The 27,637-nt window shown below is 41.2% G+C and overlaps 1 pseudogene; it reads left to right on the top strand.

Moving 5' to 3' along the window:
* The first annotated feature begins 7,230 nt into the window (after positions 1 to 7,230).
* LOC135559369 (mimecan-like) lies at positions 7,231 to 8,628 on the top strand (annotated as a pseudogene).
* Positions 8,629 to 27,637: the final 19,009 nt, after the last annotated feature.

Raw genomic sequence — 27,637 nt, 5'->3', positions numbered from 1 at the left:
CCTACAAAGACTCCCCTACATATTTTTTTAATTTCTAAAGCAGCCTTCACTGGAAACACATCTCTGTTGCAGTTATCAAACGATATCCTCAAACACACGGAGGCCAAGATTCTGAGTAGCAAATAAATGGGGAATACATGGAAAATGTCAGTCACACCTTACACAAAAACAATACATTTTTTGGGAGCATGTTTGTATCTATTATATGTCAGATATTAACATTATATACACTCACCGGACAGTGTATAAGGTACACCACCCCGTTCACAAAATTGATCGCTCCTACAGAGAGTGAATCACTGTGGCTGTGGCTTGCTACATAAAGCAGGCATTGAGGCATTCAGTTACTGTTTGGTTGAACATTAGAATGGGCAAAACGAGTGACCTAATTGACTTTGATTGTGGTGCACAGGATCCAATATCTCAGAAACGACCACCTTCCTGGGCTTTTCACGCACAACTTTACCGAGAATGGTGCGACAAACAAAAAACACACAGTCAGTGGATGTTTCACCTGTGGGTGAAAACAGCTCGTTGACGAGAGAGGTCGAAGGAGAATGGCAAGAATCGTGCAAGTTAACAGGCGGGCCACAAACAGACAAATAATGCCACAGTGCAACTGTAGTGTGCAGAACAGCATCTAGGAACACACAACTCGTCGATCCTTGTCACGGATGGGCTATTGCAGCAGATGACCACACCGGTTTCCACTCCTATCAGCTAAAAACAAGAAGCCACTCCAGTGGGCACGTGATCACCAATACTGGACAATTGAGGAGTGGAAAAACATTGCCTGGAACATGACAGCGAGTTCAGTTTACTTGAGTGGCCTGCGCAGTCCCCAGACCTCAACCCAATAGAGCATCTTCGGGATGAGATGGAACGGGCTACTCGCAGCATGAATGTACTGTCATCCAATCTGCAAGCACTGTGTGATGCCATCGTGTCAGCATGGACCAACATCCCTGTGAAATGTTTCCGACACCTTGTAGAATGCCCCGAAGGATTCAGGCTGTTCTGGAGGCAAAGGAGGATCCGACCCGATACTCGACCCGTGTACCTAATAAACCCGGTACTCGACCCGTGTACCTAATAAACTGTCCGGTGAGTGAAAATTGTCTCTGGGAACTCACTTCTAGGACCACACATCGGTTGTATAAAACATTTACCAAAGACCTCATCTCATCACCTTCGAATATGTACAAGTGAGTTTTGCAAAAGTATGCTGACAGTATGATGGATATTATAAATGAATGAAATTACACCATCTTGTTATTGCATTCAAATTATTTTTGATATCTCACCTACACCATGACAATTGGAATAATGAGGCATGGAAAAACATTGGAACAAATAAGGATATAAACCATGCCACATAAACCATGCCAGAGGAGAACCTTGACTGTATATATTTTCAAGGAAAATGGAGGAAAACTGTCAAGGTACTCAGGATGAGGAATGTTTTTAATTTGTGTTAAAGCAAATGGAGATAGTTGAATCATTATGTGTACAGCCTAGTTTGAGCACAACAGTTTAATAAACAAGCCTTACATATACTTTTAGGTATGCATTTGTCTTAATATTGGCTTCTCCCTTAGTTGGACAAGCTCTCAAGTAAACTGTTTTCATCACATTAACAAAGTATGAGCATCTCTGGATGTGGACACCTGCAGAGTCTGAAAACATTATAGGAGGGGCAGACAGTAGATGCTGACTTGTAACAAATACTTCTACACAAAACATGTGCAAATGAAACCACAAGAGACCAGGGGAAACCCTTTTGATTGTTTTTTTTTTTTTTTAAAGTCAGAAAGGGAGGTGTTAGTAAGAAGAATTACATTCCCTTTTCATTTCTTGCTTTGGCATTAGATGTTTAATCACTTCATGCAAAAAGGTTCTGTCCAAAATTCCAGTAATCATATCCCATTGCTCTTTACTTTTAGGTTCCATTTCTTTCCACCCTGTCCACACCATTCAGTATTTTCCAGATAAACAGTTCTTATTTTTAAAAGCCAGCCTTTTTCCATTAACTTTTTTCCGACATAGCACAGCGGGTTTGTCAGTCCATCCAATATGGACACAGGTCTCATTTTTCGTTCAAAGTGAACCTTTCCAACATAATGGTTGATTTCATGGGGATGCAGGTGTCTGTGCCAACAGGTTGGGCATGCTACAGCATAAAAAAGGCAAACAAGTGGGTGTGATATGCATTTTACACATGTTCATCTTTTCATCACACTCTAAAATGTTCTACTCCATGACATTTTATAATTTCAACGGTATTTTACAATAAAACCATTACAGTTAAATATTTTGTTTTCAAATGTTATGAACCAGTATGGTTTAGTTTAAATGACATGCATCCCTGGCCTACTGTCAGCTTTCACAACTGTATACAACAAAGCTGTCAAAACAGAAGAGATGAGACTTTGACAGCAAGAATCGGGTTAAGGTTGATTCTTAGTCTTGCTCAGTACTACACTGGCAGCTTCTCTGTAAGAGTGGATGGAAAATGATCCTTCTTCTCACTCAGATCTCAGCCCTGTACTCAGAACCCTAGCCCGCTCTCCTCAGTACTGCTCTGCTCCCCTCCCAGCTGAACCTCTTGGGGCTAGGGGGCAGAATTTTCACTTTTGGATAAATAGCGTATCCAATTTCAACTTCCTGCTACTCATGCCAAGAATATAAGATACGCATAGTATTCATAGATTTGGATAGAAAACACTCTGACATTTCTAAAACTGGTTGAATCATGTTTGTGAGTATAACATAACTTATGTAGCAGGCAAAACCCCAAGGACTAACTGTTCCCTGACTTGTTATTGCCAAGGGATATTTTTTAGGAGCCTGTTTTCAGTTCCTACCACTTCCACTGGATGTCACCAGTCTTTTGAATTTGGTTGAGGTTATTCCTTTGTGCAATGAAGAAGTAGGCCAACTAGGAACTGGGTACACTTTTGTGAGTTGCGCAAGACGTGAAAAGTGGCGCTGTTTGTTTTCATTCCTGTATTGAACACAGATTGCCCAGTCTGCAATTTGATCGATTATTAACATTTAAAAATACCTAAAGTTATATTACAAAAGTAGTTTGCAATATTTTGGCAAAGTTTATAGGCAACTTTTGAAATATTTTGTAGGGACCTTGTGTTCTTTGTAAGCTGTTTTTTTCTGGATTTTCTGGATTTTGGATATACAGTGGGGCAAAAAAGTATTTAGTCAGCCACCAATTGTGCAAGTTATCCCACTTAAAAAGATGAGAGAGGCCTGTAATTTTCATCATAGGTACACTTCAACTATGACAGACAAAATTAGGAAAAAAATCCAGAAAATCACATTGTAGGATTTTTAATGAATTTATTTGCAAATTATGGTGGAAAATAAGTATTTGGTCAACTACAAACAAGCAAGATTTCTGGCTCTCACACACCTGTAACTTCTTCTTTAAGAGGCTCCTTTGTCCTCCACTCGTTACCTGTATTAATGGCACCTGTTTGAACTTGTTATCAGTATAAAAGGCACCTGTCCACAACCTCAAACCGTCACACTCCAAACTCCACTATGGCCAAGACCAAAGAGCTGTCAAAGGACACCAGAAACAAAATTGTAGACCTGCACCAGGCTGGGAAGACTGAATCTGCAATAGGAAAGCAGCTTGGTTTGAAGAAATCAACTGTGGGAGCAATTATTAGGAAATGGAAGACATACAAGACCACTGATAATCTCCCTCGATCTGGGGCTCCACGCAAGATCTCACCCCATGGGGTTCAAATGATCACAAGAACGGTGAGCAAATATCCCAGAACCACACGAGGGGACCTAGTGAATGACCTGCAGAGAGCTGGGACCAAAGTAACAAAACCTACCATCAGTAACACACTACGCCGCCAGGGACTCAAATCCTGCAGTGCCAGACGTGTGCCCTTGCATGTTCAGGCCCGTCTGAAGTTTGCTAGAGAGCATTTGGATGATCCAGAAGAAGATTGGAAGAATGTCATATGGTCAGATGAAACCAAAATATAACTTTTTGGTAAAAACTCAACTCGTTGTGTTTGGAGGACAAAGAATGCTGAGTTGCATCCAAAGAACACCATACCTACTGTGAAGCATGGGGGTAGAAACATCTTGCTTTGCGGCTGTTTTTCTGCAAAGGGACCAGGACGACTGATCCGTGTAAAAGACAGAATGAATGGGGCCATGTATCGTGAGATTTTGAGTGAAAACCTCTTTCCATCAGCAAGCGCATTGAAGATGAAACGTGGCTGGGTCTTTCAGCATGACAATGATCCCAAACACACCGCCTGGGCAATGAAGGAGTGGCTTCGTAAGAAGCATTTCAAGGTCCTGGAGTGGCCTAGCCAGTCTGCAGATCTCAACCCCATAGAACATCTTTGGAGGGAGTTGAAAGTCCGTGTTGCCCAGCAACAGCCCCAAAACATCACTGCTCTAGAGGAGATCTGCATGGAGGAATGGGCCAAAATACCAGCAACAGTGTGTGAAAACCTTGTGAAGACTTACAGAAAATTTTGGCCTCTGTCATTGCCAACAAAGGGTCCATAACAAAGTATTCAGATAAACTTTTGTTATTGACCAAATACTTATTTTCCACCATCATTTGCAAATAAATTCATAAAAAATCCTACAATGTGATTTTCTGGATTTTTTTTTCTCATTTTGTCTGTCATAGTAAATACTAAATACTTTTTTGCCCCACTGTATATGAATGGAATTAATTGAACAACAGGACCAATTATGATGTTTGTGGGACATATTGGAGTGCCAACAAAAGAAGCTCGTCAAAGGTAATGCATGTTTTATATTTTATTTCAGCGTTTTGTGTAGCGCCTGCAGGGTTGAAAAATGCTAACTCCTTTGTTTACTGCTGGTGCAGATGGTGCAGGCTATCAGATAATAGCATCTTATGCTTTCGCCGAAAAGCATTTTAAAAATCTGACATGTTGGCTGGATTCACATCGAGTGTAACTTTAATTGAATATCTTACATGTGTGATTTAATGAAAGTTAGAATTTTATAGTATTTTGTTTGAATCTGGCGCACTGCATTATCCCTGGCAATTTGCGTCCCACCTATTCCTAACTATTAAGACACAATGATGAACCTGAGGACTTTCTTTTTCACCATCATCCTGGTGCCGTAGATGCTCTCTTCTGCAGCAAGAAATGGAAACATGGAAGCAAGGTGAATATATCTTTTGTATATGTTTGTACCAATTGTTTGATTATTTTATTTTGTTTAGGGTTTATGAACATGTTTTGGGGGGCAGGATCCCATACCACTAAACTTTCTTAGCAGAATTTGTTCTACAATTTTGAAGCTTAAGCTTTGCATTTGAAAGTCCCATGTACAAGGTGCCAAACCCTATCCCTGCATAAATGATGACTCGACATAGAGTACATTTAGTTTGTGAAGACTATACCTTGGGAGTCTGAGAATACAAAAAACACTTGCTCAGCAGATGATCAAACTGTTTGTAAAACTTAATTGGTGTGAATTAAATTACCCAGCTTATGTCTTTCTTGTGAGGTGATCTGGAGACATTTTTTCTAAACAATTCCACAGAAAGAGGTTGTGACCATCCCAGACTAGGACACTACTGGAGACTCAGATACAAGCCCAGCAGCAGCTCCTAAAGAAGAGGGTGGTGAGTTTATTTACTCAAATTCAAGCTATTCACAACCACTTATTTATTAATACCATATGCTAGGTCTGACATATGCTACGTCTGACATATGACTTCTGACATTTGTCATAAGAAACCAGCTCCCTGGAATACAGAAAATACCCAAGCTCTGAAGCAAGCTTCCAGAAAATTGGAACGGAAATGGCGCCAAACACACACTAGTCTTCCGACTAGCTTGGAAAGACAGTACCGTGCAGTATCGAAATTTATTTTTGATACTGTCGCAAAGCTAACTAAAAAGCATCATTCCCCATGAGAGGATGGCTTTCACTTTAGCAGTAATAAATTCATGAACTTCTTTGAGGAAAAGATCATGATCATTAAAAGTTACGGACTCCTCTTTAAATCTGCTTATTCATCGAAAGCTCAGTTGTCGTGAGTTTGCAAAGCTCTGCCAGGACCTAGGATCAAGAGAGACACTTAAGTGTTTTAGTACTATATCTCTTGACACAATGATGAAAATAATCATGGCCTCTAAACCTTCAAGCTGCATACTGGACCCTATTTCAATTAAACTACTGAAAGAGCTGCTTCCTGTGCTTGGCCCTCCTATGTTGAACATAATAAACGGCTCTCTATCCACCGGATGTGTACCAAACTCACTAAAAGTGGCAGTAATAAAGCCTCTCTTAAAAAAGCCAAACCTTGACCCAGAAAATATAAAAAAATATCGGCCTATATCGAATCTTCCATTCCTCCCAAAATGTTTAGAAAAGGCTATTGCACAGCAACTCATTGCCTTCCTGAAGATAAACAATGTATACGAAATGTTTCAGTCTGGTTTTAGACCCCATCATAGCACTGAGACTGCACTTGTGAAGGTGGTAAATGACCTTTAATGGCGTCAGACCGAGGTTCTGCATCTGTCCTCGTGATCCTAGACCTTAGTGCTGCTTTTGATACCATCAATCACCATGTTCTTTTGGAAAGATTGGAAACCCAAATTGGTCTACACGGACAAGTTCTGGCCTGGTTTAGATCTTATCTGTCGGAAAGATATCAGTTTGTCTTTGTAAATGGTTTGTCCTCTGACAAATCAACTGTAAATTTCAGTGTTCCTCAAGGTTCCGTTTTAGGACCACTATTGTTTTCACTATATATTTCACCTCTTGGGGATGTAATTCGAAAACATAATGTTAACTTTCACTGCTATGCGGATGACACACAGCTGTACATTTCAATGAAACATGGTGAAGCCCCAGAAGAACCCAAGAGAAAATCTTTGGAGGGAGCTGAAAGTCCGTATTGCCCAGCGACAGCCCCGGAACCTGAAGGATCTGGAGAAGGTCTGTATGGAGGAGTGGGCCAAAATCCCTACTGCAGTGTGTGCAAACATGGTCAAGAACTACAGGAAACGTATGATCTCTGTAATTGCAAACAAAGGTTTCTGTACCAAATATTAAGTTCTGCTTTTCTGATGTATCAAATACTTATATCATGTATTAAAATGCAAATTAATTACTTAAAAATCATACAATGTGATTTTCTGGATTTTTGTTTCAGATTCTGTCTCTCAAGGTTGAAGTGTACCTATGACAGACCTGTACATGCTTTGTAAGTAGGAAAACCTGCAAAATCGGCAGTGTATCAAATACTTGTTCTCCCCACTGTATATAACTACATTTGATTTGATTTGATGAGCCATTCCTTTTTCATTCAATTTGTGAATGCAGTAAAAAAAACACATTACAGCAGGAATGTTACATCTTGTGTCCTGATGACTACCATGGTACAATCATATGTTAGGTTTCTATAAGAATGAAGAGAGATGGATACAGGGAGGGATTATTTGGTTGATTGATAGGAAAACTTGGAAGTCCTTTCTTAAGGAGAATGCATTTCAGGGACATGGCTATTTGTTTCAGAGCTGCCCACGTGCCTGCTGTGTGTATGTCTAACTGGGTCGGTGTACTGTGAGGAGGTCTCCCCTGAGATGACAGCAGTTTTATCCCTGCCCAAGGAAACTGCCTATCTCCGCACGCTAAAACAAAATGACCAAAACCACCATCAAAGACTATGCAGACATTGGTTAGTGGAACACTATCCCCTTATCTATTAGAGTAGCTTTGTAACACTGTGGACATTTCTTTGACCAAATTAAGATGTTATTCACTTCTCACTTCCTTTTTCAGTGACCATCTCTAAAGTTGATGGTCTTTAACATTTTACAGCAACCTTGAGAAGAATCGATCTGACTGGGAACCTAATCTCTGAGATAGACGATGGAGCTTTCTCAAAGCTTGCACTCCTTGAAGAGCTCAATATCTCAGAGCTGGCCAAAATACCCATGTTACCTACCAAACTCGTGTCCTTCAATGACAATTACAACCAACTTACAACCAAGGGTGTCAAATCAACTGCTTTTAAGGTAAGCCAGGAAGTCTGTCCAAGATCCTGGAGCAAACATTCTTCTGACATACAGTAAAAATGTACAGTCTGAGTAATGGTTGCCTTGAATGTCAATATAATTTGAACAACAATTTCCATGGCAAACATGAATCTTACCTCAAATACCCTGCAGCATGTAAACATACATCAAACATATTTTCTCTGAAACTCACTAAAATGGCGTACCTCTACCTTGGCAATAACAAGCTGGAGACGACACCACTTCCAGAGAGTCTCCACATTGTGCACCTAAATGTCTGTTTACAACTATCCCTCCCACAGCAATAACATTTTGACAAATATGTATCTTTCACCGAACAACACATTTTAGAGTATACATACATGTGCAGGCAAATGCATAATTATATAAAACAAAACAAAAAAGTCATTACATGCCAACATCTGTCTTCCAAGGCAACAATACTCAATACATCAGAGCCAACATGGAGGAGGTGAGACTGGACAGCAACCCTCTAATGCTGGCCAAGCATCCCAACAGCTTTGGCTGCCTTAGGGCCCTGCCCATTGGACCGTACCACTGAACCAGTGGGATATAGAGGACCAAAATACTACAGTGAGTGGTTTCCTTGTGGCAAGGGCTAACTAATGTAATACACAGGTCAATAGATAATAGCGCATCAGTGGCATGTAATATGAGAAATGTGTACCAGTATGTTACGATATATAGAGCAGATCCACGTAATATGAGAAATGTGTACCAGTATGTTACGATATATAGAGCAGATCCACGTAATATGAGAAATGTGTACCAGTATGTTACGATATATAGAGCAGATCCACGTAATATGAGAAATGTGTACCAGTATGTTACAATATACAGTATAGAGCAGATCCACGTAATATGAGAAATGTGTACCAGTATGTTACGATATATAGAGCAGATCCACGTAATAGGAGAAATGTGTACCAGTATGTTACGATATATAGAGCAGATCCACGTAATATGAGAAATGTGTACCAATATGTTACGATATATAGAGCAGATCCACGTAATATGAGAAATGTGTACCAGTATGTTACGATATATAGAGCAGATCCATGTAATATGAGAAATGTGGTTGTTTTGTAAGTTACAATTGAATGAGTCTCTTAGGTCGTCTTGGTGTCCTCTTAGGTAGGCCAAAGGAGTTATCTTAAACGACATAACTATATGCACAATACTCTTTACACCATTTTTCCTCTGTTGTTTTATATTTCCAATAGCACATATGGATATTGTATCAATTGCATTCATTAACATTTTAAGTAATAACGGCTGATAAATGTACATAAAGTATACCTACAATTTGCACACATTTAAATCTGTTAGCCTATAATTTAAATTGATATAACAAGCCATTTTCCGTAAATGTATTAGAATAAAACGTTAAATTATTCAAACTACACTGCGATGCAGCCACGGAATAATGTAACTTTTAATTAGACAAAAACCACGTTGTCATATTTGGCTTGTCACAATTTTTCATCCTATCTCAGTAAAATGAAGAGTGCGGAAATAAACAAGTTTTTGTTCATACATTAAATATCAGTCTTTTGAACCATTCAGAAATGTTTGCCTCAAGTCCACTGCAATTTTGGTGGGAACGTTTAAGAAAGAAAGTTGAAGCTCATTTACTGCAGGCAAAAATTACCCCAGTGGACACATTGGTTGCTGTAGCTTCATTCACCTCAGTCGATCTACAAACACATAGCTCTATTAGCTATACAATTAGCCGCTACACATTAACTATAAAAAACTATAATTTAATACGTATCTGTTAGCAGAAAATGTATTTTCTTAATAAAAGGTAAAAAAAAATGTTTGCTTTACATAACTTTCATGTTGTAGTTAACAGCACACTTCCTGTAATTCTGCACATTTTGCCATAGGGTGGATATAATTTTTGGTTGGTGGAATGCTGGGAGATTCTGGAGTGCGCACCAGAGACAGAGTTTTCCAACACCATGGGAGTAAACACCAAATGATGGAGTTCTAGACACTTAGAATCTATGCTAAGGCACATTGAAACTGTTCTCGCGGCGTGGCCCAACGCCCTATCCATAACAGGTAGACCATTAATATTGTGAGTCACTAACCTATCATATAATGGAGATACCAATCCATCATTCCCTGAACAGGAAAATTATTTGAAAATAAGAGTGGTAGACGAGTTTGGTGTCCCATGGTAATCTGTTGGTTCTCTCTTTTACCCCTTTTTCTCCCCAATTTCGTGGTATCCAATTGGTAGTTAGAGTCTTGTCTCATCGTTGATGGGCCAATTGTGCGCCGCCCCATGGGTCTCCCGGTCACGGCCGGCAGCAACAGAGCTTGGACTCGAACCCAGAATCTCTAGTGGCACAGCTGCCTTAAACCACTGCGCCACTTGGGAGGCCCATCCTGTTGGTTTTCAACGCTGTGCAGGACCTGAGATAAAAGAACCAGAAAAAAAGAGGGAGAGAATATGACTCTTGAAAATAACATAGCCCTTGCAGGTTGAAAATATCACTCAAAAATACCTTGTTTAGACCAAGGAGGGATTGTAAAAGAAAAAAAGAAAATTGGTTAACACTTTAATTACAATGTAGGTGTCATAACCAGCCATAAAATAACACAATAGATGTCACAACAGGTTTAAATATGTGTCATGACAGTGTTATGACCATATTATGACAGGTTGTGACAAGTTCTCATCAGTTAAGATATATGACATGGTTATGACCGTATCATAATGTGTTATGACGCTGGGTGTCAAGTGTTACCAAAAATTGTTATTTCAAATAGGAGATACTGATGAAAATTACAGGTTGTTGCTATTGTTGCTAACATAATTTCAGCATGCATATAAGGAAGGACACTCAACAAGCACAGCATTTACACAAATGACTGATGATTGGCTGAGGGAAATTGATGCTAAAATTATTGTGGGGGCTGTCTTGCTAGACTTCAGTGAAGTTTTTTACATTATTGATCATAGTCTAATGCTGGAAAAATGTATGCGTTATTGCTTTACACCCCCTGCTATAATGTGAATGAAGTGTTACCTGTCTAACAGAACACAGAGGGTGTTCTTTAATGGAAGCCTATCAAATATAATCCAGTTAGAATCAGGAATTCCCCAGGGTAGCTGTTCAGGCCACTTGCTTTTCCCCCCAATTTTTACTAACGACATGACACTGACTTTGAGTAAAGCCAGATTTTCTATGTATGCGGATGACTTAACACGTCAGCTATCCACTGCGACTGAAATGACTACAACACTCAACAAAGAGCTGCAGTTAGTTTCAGAGTGGGTGGCAAGGAATAAGTTAGCCCTAAATATTTCTAAAACTAAAACATTTTATTTTGAACAAAACACTCAGTAAACCTTAAACCTCAACTAAATCTTGTAATAAATAAAGTGGAAATTGAGCGAGTTGAGATGACTAAACTGCTTGGAGTAACACCATATTGTAAACTATCATGGTCAAAACATATTGCTGCAGTAGTAGCTAAGATGGGAAAAGTCTATCTATAATAAAGCGATGCTCTGCCTTCTTAACAACACTATCAACAAGGCAGGTCCTACAGGCTGAAGTTTTGTCACACCTTGACTACTGTTCAGTCGTGTGGTCAGGTGCCACAAAAAAGGACTTAGGAAAATTGCAATTGGCTCAGAACAGGGCAGCACGGCTGGCCCTTGGATGTACACAGAGAGCAAATATTAATAATATGCATGTCAATCTCTCCTGGCTGAAAGTGGAGGAGAGATTGACTTCATCACTATTTTTATTTATGAGAGGTGTTGAATGCACCGAGCTGTCTAAACTACTGGCACACAGCTCAGACGCCAATGCATACCTCACAAGACATGCCACAAGGTCTCTTCACGGTCCCCAAGTTCAGAACAGACTATGGGAGGCACACAGTACTACATAGAGCCATGACTACATGGAACTCTAATCCACATCAAGTAACTGACGCAAGCAGGTCAAATTAGATTTAAAAAACAGATAAAAAACACCTTATGGAACAGTGGGGACTGTGAAGCAACACAACCATTGGCACAGACACACACGATAACATATGCACTATACATACAGATACATTTTGTAATGTAGATTTGTGGTGGTTGAGTAGGGGCGTGTTGTGAAATATGTGAATGTATTGTAATGTATAAAAATGGTGTAAAGTGCCTTAATTTGGCTGGACCCCAGGAAGAGAAGCTGCTGCTTTGGCAGCAGCTAATGGGTTTCCATAATAAATACGAATACAAATGATTGATTTGATAACAAAGAGTCAATGTATTTTTTTTTTAAATAGACCCCAATAGCCCGCTTTTTGCTTTATCCCAGAAGACGGAAGGTCCTGAATTCTAATTGGGTAAGACTTGGCCTCCTCGGTTCTCTGCCAAGGTTCATCAGATGAAGAGGCAACATCAACACCTCAGAGAGGGATTTGCAAAAAATAATGCAGTGAAACAGTTTATATAGTCTCAATGACCTATCTAAACCCTGGACGACTGACAGGGAGAACTGTATTGGAGCCATTTTGGTACTCCCTTCACTGTAAAAAATATAGTGTATTTGGAAACGCATTTAATAATGTCTACTTCCGCTTTTGAGTATATTCTCTTACAGAGACATTGCATACTTTCAAATTATATGTGAATTGTTTTTTTTTGTGACAAATTCCACAAATACAAAAATACACTTAATTTTTTCCTTTAAATATTTGATTTAAATACTGTAGAATTCCATTAATTCTTATGGAGGACTGCTCCTTCTGAAGAGCACCAATATGGCAGCCGGTGACTCCAATTGGCCGATACATAGCATCAGCAATCCAGGGTTTATATACACATTTTATCAACAGGTTGGTTGTTTAGCAACAAAACTGACATGTGCACAACTCTGGGGAAAAACAGACAGGGTTGCCTTAGATTGTTAACATGTAAACTATTTCATCTCCAAATGTGTATTTAAAACATTGTGCAAATGTAACTCTGAGCACTTAGTCTTTCAAATACATAATAATTACAGTTGTTGGTTAGCGAATCTTTGCCATATTAGCATTGCCATGAAATCAGTCAAAACAAGACATGGTATCAATAACAAGATAAAACCAGCCCAAATGAGCCAACTACGATTCCTCACATGTCATTGCTTCTTGTCATTGTTGCTAGCTATCTGACTGTTCAGAATTATAAGAATGGCTTCCACCCCATCGATGGAAGCACAACTTTTGTGATGCGGTGACCCAACCTCTATATAGTGCCGTAAGTAATAACTAACCACCATGGGTTATATCCTTCCTGTTTGGCCCTGTCCGGGGGTGTCCTCAGATGGGGCCACAGTGTCTCCTGACCACTCCTGTCTCAGCCTCCAGTATTTATGCTGCAGTAGTTTATGTGTCGGGGGGCTAGGGTCAGTTTGTTATGGAGTACTTCTCCTGTCCTATTCTGTGTCCTGTGTGAATTTAAGTGTCTCTAATTCTCTCTTTCTTTCTCTCTCTCGGAGGACCTGAGCCCTAGGACCATGCCTCAGGACTACCTAACATGATGACTCCTTGCTGTCCCCAGTCCACCTGGCCGTGCTGCTGCTCCAGTTTCAACTGTTCAGCCTTATTATTATTGCACAATGCTGGTCATTTATGAACATTTGAACATCTTGGCCATGTTCTGTTATAATCTCCACCCGGCACAGCCAGAAGAGGACTGGCCACCCCACATAGCCTGGTTCCTCTCTAGGTTTCTTCCTAGGTTTTGGCCTTTCTAGGGAGTTTTTCCTAGTCACCGTGCTTCTACACCTGCATTGCTTGCTGTTTGTGGTTTTAGGCTGGGTTTCTGTACAGCACTTTGAGATATCAGCTGATGTACGAAGGGCTATATAAATACATTTGATTTGATTTGATGTAAAAATGTAACCTAAATTACAACAGTATGCCTAAACAGCTACAGTCTGAAGTTTACATACACTTAGGTTGGCATCATTAAAAAACTATTTTTTCAACCATTCCACAAATTTCTTGTGAACAAACTACAGTTTTGGAAGTCAGTTAGGACATCTACTTTGAACGTACTTTGGTGCAAAAAGTGCAAATCAATCCCAGAAAAGCAAAGAACCTTGTGAAGGTGCTGGAGGAAATGGGTACAAAAGTATCTATATCCACAGTAAAACGAGTCCTATATCGACATAACCTGAAAGGCCACTCAGCAAGGAGGTAAAAGGGGGAGGCTTGCAAGCCAAAGAACACCATCTCAACCGTGAAGCACGAGGGTGGCAGCATCATGTTGTGGGGTTGCTTTGCTGCAGAAAGGACTGGTGCACTTCACAAAATAGATGACATCACGAGGAAGATTTATTTTTTGCATATATTGAAGAAATATCTCAAGACATCAGTTAGGAAGTTAAAGCTTCGTCACAAAATGGGTCTCCAAGCATACTTCCAAAGTTGTGGCAAACTGGCTTACGGACAACAAAGTCAAGGTATTGGAGTGGCCATCACAAAGCCCTGATCTCAATCCCATAGAACAATTGTGGGCAGAACTGAAAAGGCATGTGCGAGCAAGGAGGCCTACAAACCTGACTCAGTTACACCAGCTCTGTCAGGAGGAATGTGCCAAAATTCACCCAAATTATTGTGGGAAGCTTGTGGAAGGCTACCTGAAACGTTTGACCCAAGTTAAACAATTTAAAGGCAATGCTACCAAAAACGAATTAAATGTTTGTAAATCTCGAATGTGATTAAAGAAATAAAAGCTGAAATATATTATTCTCGCCACTATTATTGTGACATTTCACATTCTTAAAATAAAGTGGTTGAACCTAAGACAGGAACATTTTACTAGGATTAAAATGTCAGGAATTCTGAAAAACTGAGTTAAAGTGTATTTGGCGAAGGTGTATGTAAAACTTCCGACTTCAACTGTATGAGAAAGAAACTTCCAAATATCTTAAGTCACAATACATATCCTTCTAGTGACAGCTCATGAACCACACTAGTGTTAGGGGTGCGCATCTGGTGGCAGGGAAGTCAGACGCTGGAGAGCAGAACTTGATAATAGCCAGAGCAGTTCAATAGTATAACCAACAGCATTAGAAAAAGTATGGGCACAATAACCCGACACGCACCAGTCAAACATAATGTTCACAAGCACTTACAATAAACAATACCACAAAGACATGGGGGGGGGGGGGGTAGAGGGTTAAATACACAACACATAATGACAACCAGGTGTGGGAAAAGGAGACAAAACAAATGGAAAATGAAAAATGGCTAGGCGATGGCCAGAAGACCGGTGACGTCGACCGCCGAACATGGAGAGGCATCGACTTCGGCAGAAGTCGTAACAAGGTTGTTACGCACTCCTCTATGAAGAGGGAACGCAGTACCCTGCTACAACGCAACTCCCAGTGAAGCAAAAGAGGTATGGGGCTGTAGGTGCGAGTAAGGATGACAAAAGGCAGAGATTTGACGATTTACAATAATTTTGCACGCCCAATTTTTCAGTTTTGATTTGTTAAAAAAGTTTGAAATATCCAATAAATGTCATTCCACTTCATGATTGTGTCCAACTTGTTGTTGATTCTTCCCAAAAAAATACAGTTTTATATCTTTATGTTTGAAGCCTGAAATGTGGCAAAAGGTCGCAAAGTTCAAGGGGGCCGAATACTTTCGCAAGGCACTGTATATAGCCATCAGCCTCCTCTCTCTCAGCAATCATCTAACACCGTACATACCAACTCTGTTAGCAACAACCAACATGCTATAACCCTCAGCCACCAACATGCTATAACCCTCAGCCATCAATATGCTATAACCCTCAGCCATCAACATGCTATAACCCTCAGCCATCACATGCTATAATGCTATAACCCTCAGCCATCAACCTGTTCTCTCAGCTATCCTCTTTCTTTTGAATAACGGAACACAGGCTTTTATATAGCTTCAGAAGGAGTCTAATTGGATACAGGTGTAACTTGACGAGGGGGCGGGGTCAGCTCTCATCGTTGATGGGGCCGACCAATCAGCTGCTTGGGGAGAATTTCAGGAAGCCATTTCCTGAAATACATACATGCAAATACACAAACCACAACACAGAAACTGGGGAACGTAACATAGGTATATATATCATTATTAGTTATTGCTGCTAGTGTGTCCAACTGTATTTGAACCCATGTCTCCTGTGTGTCACAAGATTATGTAAGCCTCTCCAGGCAAAGTTACTAGTCATCACGCAAACATGGTTCACCAAACCACTTCTGTAATACTTTTTTCCATGTTATGACTTATGAGTATAATGATCTATTATTTAAAGTAAAAGACAGTTATCTGGAAGGGTCAAAATGCTTTATTTTCCCATTTTGAAAGGTAATTTCAAACACACAATGACCATCACATGTTAACATAATTCTCTTTTTTTTTACAAATATAAATGATTAAAAAAAGTAATAAAAAAGAGATATAAATTAAGCTACATTGAAAATGACATGTATGTGACAGGATGTCAATTTCTGCCTCTTCACATACCTAAAAGTGCCTCAGAGACATTTTGTTCAGAGAAGATTGTGATTTAGAATATGTAACGGATAACACATAACCTTTTCAGTTGGAAAAAGGTTGCAAATTAAAAGAATGTGACTGAGAAGCACCAGAAATATATTGGGTACATGAAAATCAAAGCAAGCAAATATAACTTAATTCAGAAATAACTTTATTCTGTGCTTGATTGAAAATAAAAAGATAAGCACAGATAAAAATGGTGATCCTAATGAGAGTATACTTTAAATTTTGGGGGGTGGTGGTTGGATACTTGAATAAAATAAATCAACTGGCATACTTCTTCCAATTACAAAAACAAACATCAAGGCCTAAATACACTACATTACCAAAAGTATGTGGACACCTGCTCGTCGAACATCTCATTCCAAAATCATGGGCATTAATATGGAGTTGGTCCCCCCTTTGCTGCTATTTTTTATTTATTTATATTTAACCAGGCATGTCAGTTAAGAACAAATTCTTATTTTACAATGACGGATAACCCCGGCCAAACCGCCCTATGGGACTCTCGATACCGAACGGTTATGATGCAGCCCGGGATCGAACTAGGGGCTGTAATGACACCTCTAGCACTGAGATGCAGTGCATTAGACAACTGCTACCACACAGCCAACAATAGCATTAGTGAGGTTGGACACTGATGTTGGGCAATTAGGCCTGGCTCAAAGGTGTTCGATGGGGTTGAGGTCAGGTCTCTGTGCAGGCCAGTCAAGTTCTTCCACACCGATCTCGACAAAATATTTCTGAATGGCCCTCACTTTGTGCACCGGGGCATTGTCATGCTGAAACAGAATGGGTCTTCCTCAAACTGTTGCAACAAAGTTAGAATCAAATCAAATCAAATGTATTTATATAGCCCTTCGTACATCAGCTGATATCTCAAAGTGCTGTACAGAAACCCAGCCTAAAACCCAAAACAACAAGCAATGCAGGTGTAGAAGCACGGTGGCTAGGAAAAACTCCCTAGAAAGGCCAAAACCTAGGAAGAAACCTAGAGAGGAACCAGGCTATGAGGGTTGGCCAGTCCTCTTCTGGCAGTGCCAGGTGGAGATTATAACAGAACATGGCCAAGATGTTCAAATGTTCATAAATGACCAGCATGGTCAAATAATAGGTCTGGGACAGGTAGCATGTCCTGTGAACAGATCAGGATTCCATAGCCGCAGGCAGAACAGTTGAAACTGGAGCAGCAGCACGGCCAGGTGGACTGGGGACAGCAAGGAGTCATCATGCCAGGTAGTCCTGAGGCATGATCCTAGGGCTCAGGTCCTCCGAGAGAGAGAGAAAGAGAGAAGGAGAGAATTAGAGAGAGCATACTTAAATTCACACAGGACACCGGATAAGACAGGAGAAGTACTCCAGATATAACAAACTGACCCTAGGCCTCCGACACATAAACTACTGCAGCATAAATACTGGAGGCTGAGACAGGAGTGGTCAGGAGACACTGTGGCCCATCCGATGATACCCCCGGACAGGGCCAAACAGGAAGGATATAACCCCACCCACTTTGCCAAAGCACAGTCCCCACACCACTAGAGGGATATCTTCAACCACCAACTTACCATCCTGATGCAAGGTTGAGTATAGCCCACAAAGATCTCCGCCACGGCACAACCCAAGGGGGGGCGCCAACCCAGACAGGAAAATCACAGCAGTGACTCACTCAGTGAGCAGTGACTCACCCACTCAGGTGATGCACCCCTCCTAGGGACGGCATGAAAGAACACCAGTAAGCCAGTGACTCAGCCCCTGTAATAGGGTTAGAGGCAGAGAATCCCAGTGGAAAGAGGGGAACCGGCTAGGCAGAGACAGCAAGGGCGGTTCGTTGCTCCAGAACCTTTCCGTTCACCTTCACACTCCTGGGCCAGACTACACTTAATCATATGACGCACTGAAGGGAAGCACAAAATTGTCTAGAATGTCATGCTGTAGCATCAAATCAAATAACAACATTAGAGGATTAGAAAACCAACGCTTAAAAGAAAAGGTGTCCATGTATGCCGATGACTAGATACCTGCAATATCTCATTGAAGATAACTTTTCTGTACTCTCTGGACTAAAACCTTATTATGATAAGTGTACAATATTACGTTGGGATGTGGAATTGGAGACAAGTGGGGGTGGAGTTGCTGTGCGGGGGATAGATTGACGGTCAAAGATTAAAGTAGAACAGAACAAAAAGTATGTTTGAATGACACTGAGGGGGCAGTGTTGTTACAGCTAATGCCGGTCTGCCTGATGCTGATGCCGTGCAGGTATTTATACACACGCATATACACACACTCTCATTCAAATGCACACACATGCACATACACTGACACACACACATGTAAATAGTGACCTACATGCACTCAAACATATTCAGATGGCCTTGCTGTTATGATTTTTGTTGTCCTTGATGTCTTGTTTTCTGCATTGTTGTTTTCTGCTTTCCTTTGTCTTTGTCTTTTGTTAATGTGGTTGGTTGTTGGTGCATTGGGGACGGGGGCTTGGGGGACAGGGCTCTTGGGGGTTGGGAATGGAATTATTGAATTTTTCTCGGGGGGGGGGGGTCTCGGATGGTTGAGGGCAGCTCTTGGAGAACTGTGGAGGGCTGGAGGCCTCGCGGTTGGGAGCTTGGGCTGGTGGCTGATGAATCGCTGGTTGGGGTACCCGTTCTTGACCTTGTGGGACATTGGTTGACGTGCCCTGTTAGATGACTAATGTGATGTAGATGTTGAGCGGCTTTACTGGAAATAGATTGTATGTTTTAAATATTCAATTAAAAAATAAAAAAGATTTCCCTTCACTGGAACCAAGACAGTTATTCCTTATCCACCAAACTTTACAGTTGGCACTATGCATTGCGGCAGGTAGAATTCTCCTGGAATCCGCCAAACTCAGATTCGTCCGTCATACTGCCAGATGGTGAAGCATGATTCATCACTTCAGAGAATGCGTTTCCACTGCTCCAGAGTCCAATGGTGGCAGTTGTACACCCCTCCAGCCGATCTTTAGCATATGTGCTGCTGCTTGACCATGGAAACTCATTTCAAAAAGCTCCCGACGAACAATTTTGTGCTGACGTTAATCCCAGAGGCAGTTTGGTACTCGGTAGTGAGTGTTGCAACTGAGGACAGATGATTTGTACACGCTACGCGCCTCAGCACTCTGCGGTTCCGTTCTGTGAGCTTGTGTGGCCTACTACTTTGCGGCTGAGCCGTTGTTGCTCCTAGATGTTTCTACTTCACAATAACAGCACTTACAGTTGACCGGGGCAGCTCTTGCAGGTCAGAAATTTGAAGAACTGACTTGTTGGAAAGGGGGCATCCTATGACGGTGCCACGTTGAAAGTCACTGAGTTCTTCAGTAAGGCCATTCTACTGTCAATGTTTATCTATTGAGATTGCATGGCTGTGTGCTCGATTTTATACACCTGTCAGTAACAGGTGTAACTGAAATAGCCAAATCCACTAATTTGAAGGGGTGTCGACATACGTTTGTATACATATAGTGTAAATATAAATTTCAAAGTTAGAAAATATTTTACGAATAGTTCTAAATGTCAGATAATGCAACATAGGCTAGAGCTTTCAAAACAACACGGAAACCTCTTAAATAAGGACATTTAAGTTTGTTAAAAAAACGTTATACAGATAAATCTAATCAGATTCCTGCCTGGCTACCCATCCACATCGCTCCGGCCAACTGACGTTTCTTGTCGCGATAGAACTTTGTAAAATGGAAATAAATGTAATAAAATGTTAAAAGCTGTATATGAAACAAGGGATCATGGAGAAACACTTCACCAGGTACCATAGTATTATTTTTAACCCTATTAATATTTGATCCCCAAAAATAAACTACAAGAAGTTTAAACCAACAGTTTTCAAAGTAGGTTGAACGTTCTGGATGTTTGGTGTTCTGAAACAATGGACTTTGACGTCACTCGGGGAACCAGTCAATCAACTGCAGTATATTATTATAGCAGGGGTTGGCATAGACTGTTGACAATATGTAAACAATGTTTTGTTTCCAAATGTTTATTGAAAACATAAAAATATTTGCACAATGAGCCCTTGTTGTCTCTCAAATACATTGTTACAGTTGTTGGTTAGCTAGCTAGCGAATATGATATATTAGCATAGACATGACATCAGTCAAAACACCTGAAAACAAGACATGGTATCAATTATTTTTATTTAACCTTGATTTAACCAGGTAGGCTAGTTGTGAACAAGTATTACTTTACAACTGCGACCTGGCCAAGATTAAGCAAAGCAGTTTGACACATCCAACAACAACAGTGTTACACATGGAATAAACAAACATACAATCTATAATACAGTACACAAATCTATATACAGCATGTGCAAATGAGGTAGGATAAGGGAGGTAAAGGCAATAAATAGGCCATGGTGGTGAAGTAATTACAATATAGCAATTAAACACTGGAATGGAAGAATGTGCAGAAGACGAATGTGCAAGTAGAGATACTGGGGTGCAAAGGAGCAAGATAAATAACTAAATACAATATGGGGATGAGGTAGATTGGATGGGCTATGTACAGATGACAATAACAAGATATAACAAGCTGAAACAAGACACCTACGATTCCCCACATGGCAGCTTCTTGTCATTGTTGCTAGCTATCTGACTGTTCATAATCATAACAGTGCATGCCATCCGGCCACATTGATGTGCCAGTGCATCATTTTCGTGATGTTGTCAGCCAACCCGTCTATAAGCCATGCCCCAAGGGTATCCCTTGTTGGGACAGTGGTTAGGGCATTCATAATTGGTGCTGGTGGCCTGAGTTGAAAACCAGCGAGGGGAATCACACGACTCTCACATTCTTAGCAATATCTTTGTCATTATTTGGCAACATTTACAACACCCCTAACTGATCTAATTAAAATCAGTTTCTCATTGAAAGTTAGAAATCTGTAGGATTACCCCTTGAGCACAAATTATGACCACTACCTCTCAAAAATGATCGGTATTAATTCATTCTATATAGCTGAACATCTCTCCATTGTCTTCTTGAAATGCACTTTTAAATAAATCTCAGCTCTGTTAAGAGTACACTCAAGAAAGTATTTTATTGACCATAGTGATTCAGGAGTAACATTAAAACAGGGTTACAGTGCCTTCAGAAAGAATTCATACCCCTTTACTTATTCCACAGTGTGTTGTGTTACAACCTGAATTCAAAATAGGTTAAGTGAAAACATTAGAAATGTTAGCAAATTTATTGAAAATGAAATACGGAAATATCTCATTTACATAAGACTTCACACCACTGATTCAATACATGTTAGAATCACCTTTGTCAGCGATTACAGCTGTAAGTCTCTAAGCGCTTAGCACACATGGATTGTACAATATTTGCACATTATTCTTCTTTAAATTCTTCAAGTTCTGTCAAGTTGTTGTTTGATCATTGCTAGACAGCCATTTTCAAGTACTGCTTTAGATTTTCAAGCTGATTTAACTCAAAACTGTAACTAGGCCACACAGGAACATTCAATGTCATCTTGAGAACTCCAGCGTATATTTGGCCTTGTGTTTTAGGTTATTGTCATGCTGAAAGGTGAATTGGTCTCCCAGTGTCTGCTGGAGAAAAAAACTCACTAGTCCTTGCCGATGACAAGCATGCCCATAACATGATGTAGCCACCACCATGCTTGAAAATCGTGACATGAGATGAGATGCTTCCTCTCCCTCTTTCCTCTCCTCTTGTCCTTCTCTCCTCCTCACCCCTCTCTCCTCTCTTCTTCTTCCTCCACTCCTTCCTACATACAAGCACGTATAACCTACTAAGGGGAAATTAAAAACTCTCTTATGTTTCACAGAGTCGTGGCTGAATGACGACATGAATAACTGGTAGGTTATACACTGTATCGGCAGGATAGAGCAGCAGCCTCTGGTAAGACAAGGGGTGGTGGTCTATGAATATTTCTAAACAACAGCTGGTGCACAATATCTAAGGAAGTCTCGAGGTTTTGCTCGCCTGAGGTAGAGTATCTCACGATAAGTTGTAGACCACACTATCTACCAAGAGAGTTTTCATCTATATTCTTTGTAGCTGTCTATTAACCACCACAAACCGATGCTGGCACGAAGACCATTCTCAAAGAGCTGTATATAGCCATTAGTAAACAAGAAAACACACATCCAGAGGCAGCGCTCCTAGTGGCCGGTGACTTTAATGCAAGGAAACTTCAATCCGTTTGACTTAAAATCTACCAGCAAGTCAAATGTGCAACCAGAGGGGAAAAAAACTCTAGACCACCTTTACTCCACACACAGAGACGCGTACAAAGCTCTCCCTCACCCTCCATTTGGCAAATCTGACCATAATTCTATCTTCCTGATTCCTGTTTACAAGCACAATTTAATGCAGGAAGCACCAGTGACTCGGTCAATAAAAAAGTGGTCAGATGAAGCAGATGCTAAGCTACAGAACTGTTTTGCTAGCAAAGACTGGAATATGTTCCGATGGCATTGAGGAGTACACCACACCAGTCACTGGCTTCATCAATAAGTGCATCTATGATGTCATCCCCACAGTGACTGTACATACATACTCCAAACAGAAGCCATGGATTACAGGCAACATCTGCACTGAGCTAAAGGGTAGAGCTGCAAGCTGCAAGGGAAGCACAGCCGAGAGCTGCCCAGTGACACGAGCCTACCAGACGAGCTAAATTACTGCTATGCTTGCATCGAGGCAAGTGACACTGAAACATGCTTGAAAGCATCAGCTGTTCCGGATGACTGTGTGATCACGTTCTCTGTAGCCGATGTAAGACACAGGTCAACATTCACAAGGCAGCAGGGCCAGACGGATTACCAGAACGTGTACTCCGAGCATGCGCTGACCAACTGGCAAGTGGCTTCACTGACATTTTCAACCTGTCCCTGTCTGAATCTATAATAGCAACATGTTTCAAGCAGACCACCATAGTCAATGTGCACAAGAACACTAAGGTAACATGCCTAAATGACTGTCAACCCGTAGCACTGACGTCTGTAGCCAAGAAGTGCTTAGAAAGGCTGGTAATGGCTCACATCAACCGTAGACAAACTCTAATATGCATTCCGCCCCAACAGATCCAAAGATGATGCAATCTCTATTGCACTCCACACTGCCTTTTCACACCTGGACAAAAGGAACACCTATGTGAGAATGCTATTCATTGACTACAGCTCAGCGTTCAACACCATAGTGCCCTCAAAGCTCATCACCAAGCTAAGGACCCTGGGACTAAACACCTCCCTCTGCAACTGGACCCTGGACTTCCTGACGGGTCACCCCCAGGTGGTAAGGGTAGGTAACAACACATCCGCCACACTGATCCTCAACACGGGGGCCGCTCATTGGGGCGTGCTCAGTCCCCTCCTGTACTCCCTGTTCACTCATGACTGCATGGCCAGGCTCGCCTCCAACACAATCATTAAGTTTGCCGATGACACAACAGTGGTAGGCCTGATCATCGACAACGACGAGACAGCCTATAGGGAGGTCAGAGATCTGATCGTGTGGTGCAAGGACAACTCTCCCTCAATATGATCAAGACATAGGAGATGATTGTGGACTACAGAAAAACGAGGACCGATCATGCCCCATTTTCATCGACGGGGCCGTGGTGGAGCAGTTTGAGAGACTCAAGTTCCTTTGCGTCCACATCACCTACAAACTAGAATGGTCCAAACACACCAAGACAGTCGTGAAGAGGGCACGACAAAACCTATTCCACCTCAAGAGACTGAAAAGACTTTGCGTGGGGCCTCAGATCCTCAAAAGGTTCGGCAGCTGCACCATCGAAAGCATCCTGACAGGTTGCATCACTGCTTGGTATGGCAACTGCTCGACCTCTAACCGGTACTAGAGGGTAATGCGTACGGCCCAGTACATCACTGGGGTCAAGCTTCTTGCCATCCAGGACCTCTATACAGCCGGTATCAGAGGAAGGCCCTAAAAATTGTCAAAGACTCCAGCCACCCTAGTCATAGACTGTTCTCTCTGCTACTGCACAGAAAACAGTACCGGAGTGCCAAGTCTAGGCTTCTAAACAGCTTCTACCCTCAAGCCATAAGACTTCTGAACATCTAATCAAATGGCTAACCAGACTATATGCATTGCTCCCCCATCTTTTATGTTGCTGCTACTCTCTGTTATTATCTATGAACAGTCACTTTGATAACTCTACCTACAGTACAGTAGGTAGAGTTGCCAAAAGTTTTGAGAATGACACAAATATTAATTTTCACAAAGTCTGCTGCCTCAGTTTGTATGATGGCAATTTGCATATACTCCAGAATGTTATGTGATTAATTGCAAAGTCCATCTTTGCCATGCAAATGAACTGAATCCCCCAAAAACATTCCACTGCATTTCAGCCCTGCCACAAAAGGACCAGCTGACATCATGTCAGTGATTCTCTTGTTAACACAGGTGTGAGTGTTGATGAGGACAAGGCTGGAGATCACTCTGTCATGCTGATTGAGTTGCAATAACAGACTGGAAGCTTGAAACAGAGGCTGGTGCTTAGAATCATTGTCCTTCCTCTGTCAACCATGGTTAACTGCAAGGAAACACGTGCCGTCAACAATGCTTTGCACAAAAAGGGCTTTACATGCAAGGATATTGCTGCCAGTAAGATTGCACCTAAATCAAGCATTTATCGGATCATCAAGAACTTCAAGGAGAGGGGTTCAATTGTTGTGAAGAAGGCTTCAGGGCGCCAAAGAAAGTCCAGCAAGCGCCATAACCATCTCCTAAAGTTGATTGAGCTGCGGGATCAGGGCACTAGCAGTACAGAGCTTGCTCAGGAATGGCAGCAGGCAGGTGTGAGTGCATCTGAAGCGAAGACTTTTGGAGGATGGCCTAGTGTCAAGAAGGGCAGCAAAGAAGCCACTTCTCTCCAGGAAAAACATCAGGGACAGACTGATATTCTGCAAAAGGTACAGGGATTGAACTGCTGAGGACTGGGGTAGAGTTATTTTCTCTGATGAAACCCCTTTCGAATTGTTTGGAGCACGCAGAAAAAAGCTCTTCCGGGTGAAGTCAAGGTGAGCGCTACCATCAGTCCTGTGTCATGCCAACAGTAAGCATCCTGAGACCATTCATGTGTGGGGTTGCTTCTCAGCCAAGGGAGTGGGCTCACTCCCAATTTTGCCTAAGAACACAGCCATGAATAAAGAATGGTACCAACACATCCTCCGAGAGCAACTTCTCTCAACCATCCAGGAACAGTTTGGTGACGAACAATGCCTTTTCCAGCATGATGGAGCACCTTGCCATAAGGAAAAATTGATAACTAAGTGGCTCGGGGAACAAAACATTGATATTTTGGGTCCATGGCCAGGAAACTCTCCAGACCCTAATCCCATTGAGAACTTGTAGTCAATCCTCAAGAGGCGGGTGGACAAAGAACACCCACAAATTCTGACAAACTCCAAGCATTGATTATGCAAAAATGGGCTGCCATCATTCAGGATGCAGTCCAGAAATGTATTGATTTCTGGACTGCATGACAGGATGGATTGCAGAGGTCTAGAAAAAAAAGGGTCAACACTACAAATATTGACTCTTTGCATCAACTTCATGTAATTGTCAATAAAAGCCATTGACACTTAATGCTATACTTCAGTATTCCATAGTATCATCTGACAAAAATATCTAGACACTGAAGCATCAAACTTTGTGTAAATTAATTTGTCTCATTCTCAAAACTTATGGCTACGACTGTACATATTACCTCGACTAACCGGTGCCCCAGCACATTGACTCTGTACTTGTACCCCCTAGCTATTTACTGCTTCTCTTTAATTTCTTTTACTTTTATTTCATTTTTTTGGTATTTCTCTTAAAACTGCATTGTTGGTTAAGGGCTTGTAAGCAAGCATTTCACTGTAAAGTCTACACCTTAGTGAATAAAATTTGATTTTGACTATCCAACATATTAGACCAACATGATATATTTCTGAAATCCTCAATGTTTCCTAATCACACAAAGAGGAAAAATGTTAATAGCAGGCATGACACATCCACTTGTGTACACTGCGCCAAAACCATATTTTCAGTTAGCGTTTGGTTAACTGGAACCGCCATGCCAGGTACCTCAAGATACGATATGTAGTGTGATTCTCAATTATAGTCCTAATTGTACACCAATGACAATTCAATTCACACTTTATTATATTATCTTGAGGATTTCAGCAATGTGTGTTAATGTTAGATAGCGGTTACAGAAGACGGAAATGCAGTGTCCCACTTTTTCTGAAATCACCCTACTATATATATTTATATAGATGGGTTTAGCTGACAACTTCACGAAAACTAAGTGTACGCTGCAATGGGGCAGGACTCAGAGTTGCTGTGATTCTGGATGGCCAGATAGCTAGCAACAATGACAAAGAAAATACCATGTAGGGAATCGTGACTCATTTCATCTTGTTTTCGATACCATGTCATTTTGACTTATTGCATGTAAATGCAAATATGGCTCAAATTCACTAGCAAGCTAACCAACAACTTTAACCTCTTACACTTATGGTGGCGCTATTTCATTTTTGGAAGAAAAACGTTCCCGTTTTAAACAAGATATTTTGTCACAAAAAGATGCTCGACTATGCATATAATTGCTACTGTTCGAAAGAAAACACTCTGACGTGTCCAGAAATACAAATATCTTCTCTGTGCGTGCCCTTTAACGTGAGCTTCAGGCAAAACCAAGATGACTTGGCATCCAGGAAATGACAAGGATTTTTGAGGCTCTGTCTTTCATGATCTCCTTATATGGCTGTGAACGCAAGAGGAATGAGTCTGCCCTTTCTGTCGTTTCCCCAAGGTGTCTGCAGCATTGTGACGTATTTGTAGGCAGATCGTTGGAAGATTGACCATAAGAGACCACATTTACCACGTGTCCGCCCGGTGTCCTGCGCCGAAATTGGTGCGCAAAAGTCACCTGCCAATATTTTTCCATGGGGCACAGAGAGAGAAGCAAGCTTCCATGAA

The sequence above is a fragment of the Oncorhynchus masou genome, chromosome 18, assembly GCF_036934945.1.
Source record: "Oncorhynchus masou masou isolate Uvic2021 chromosome 18, UVic_Omas_1.1, whole genome shotgun sequence".
NCBI lineage: Eukaryota > Metazoa > Chordata > Actinopteri > Salmoniformes > Salmonidae > Oncorhynchus > Oncorhynchus masou.
The sequence above is the reverse complement of the archived record's forward strand: the minus strand, read 5'-3'. Positions and strand labels throughout refer to the sequence as shown.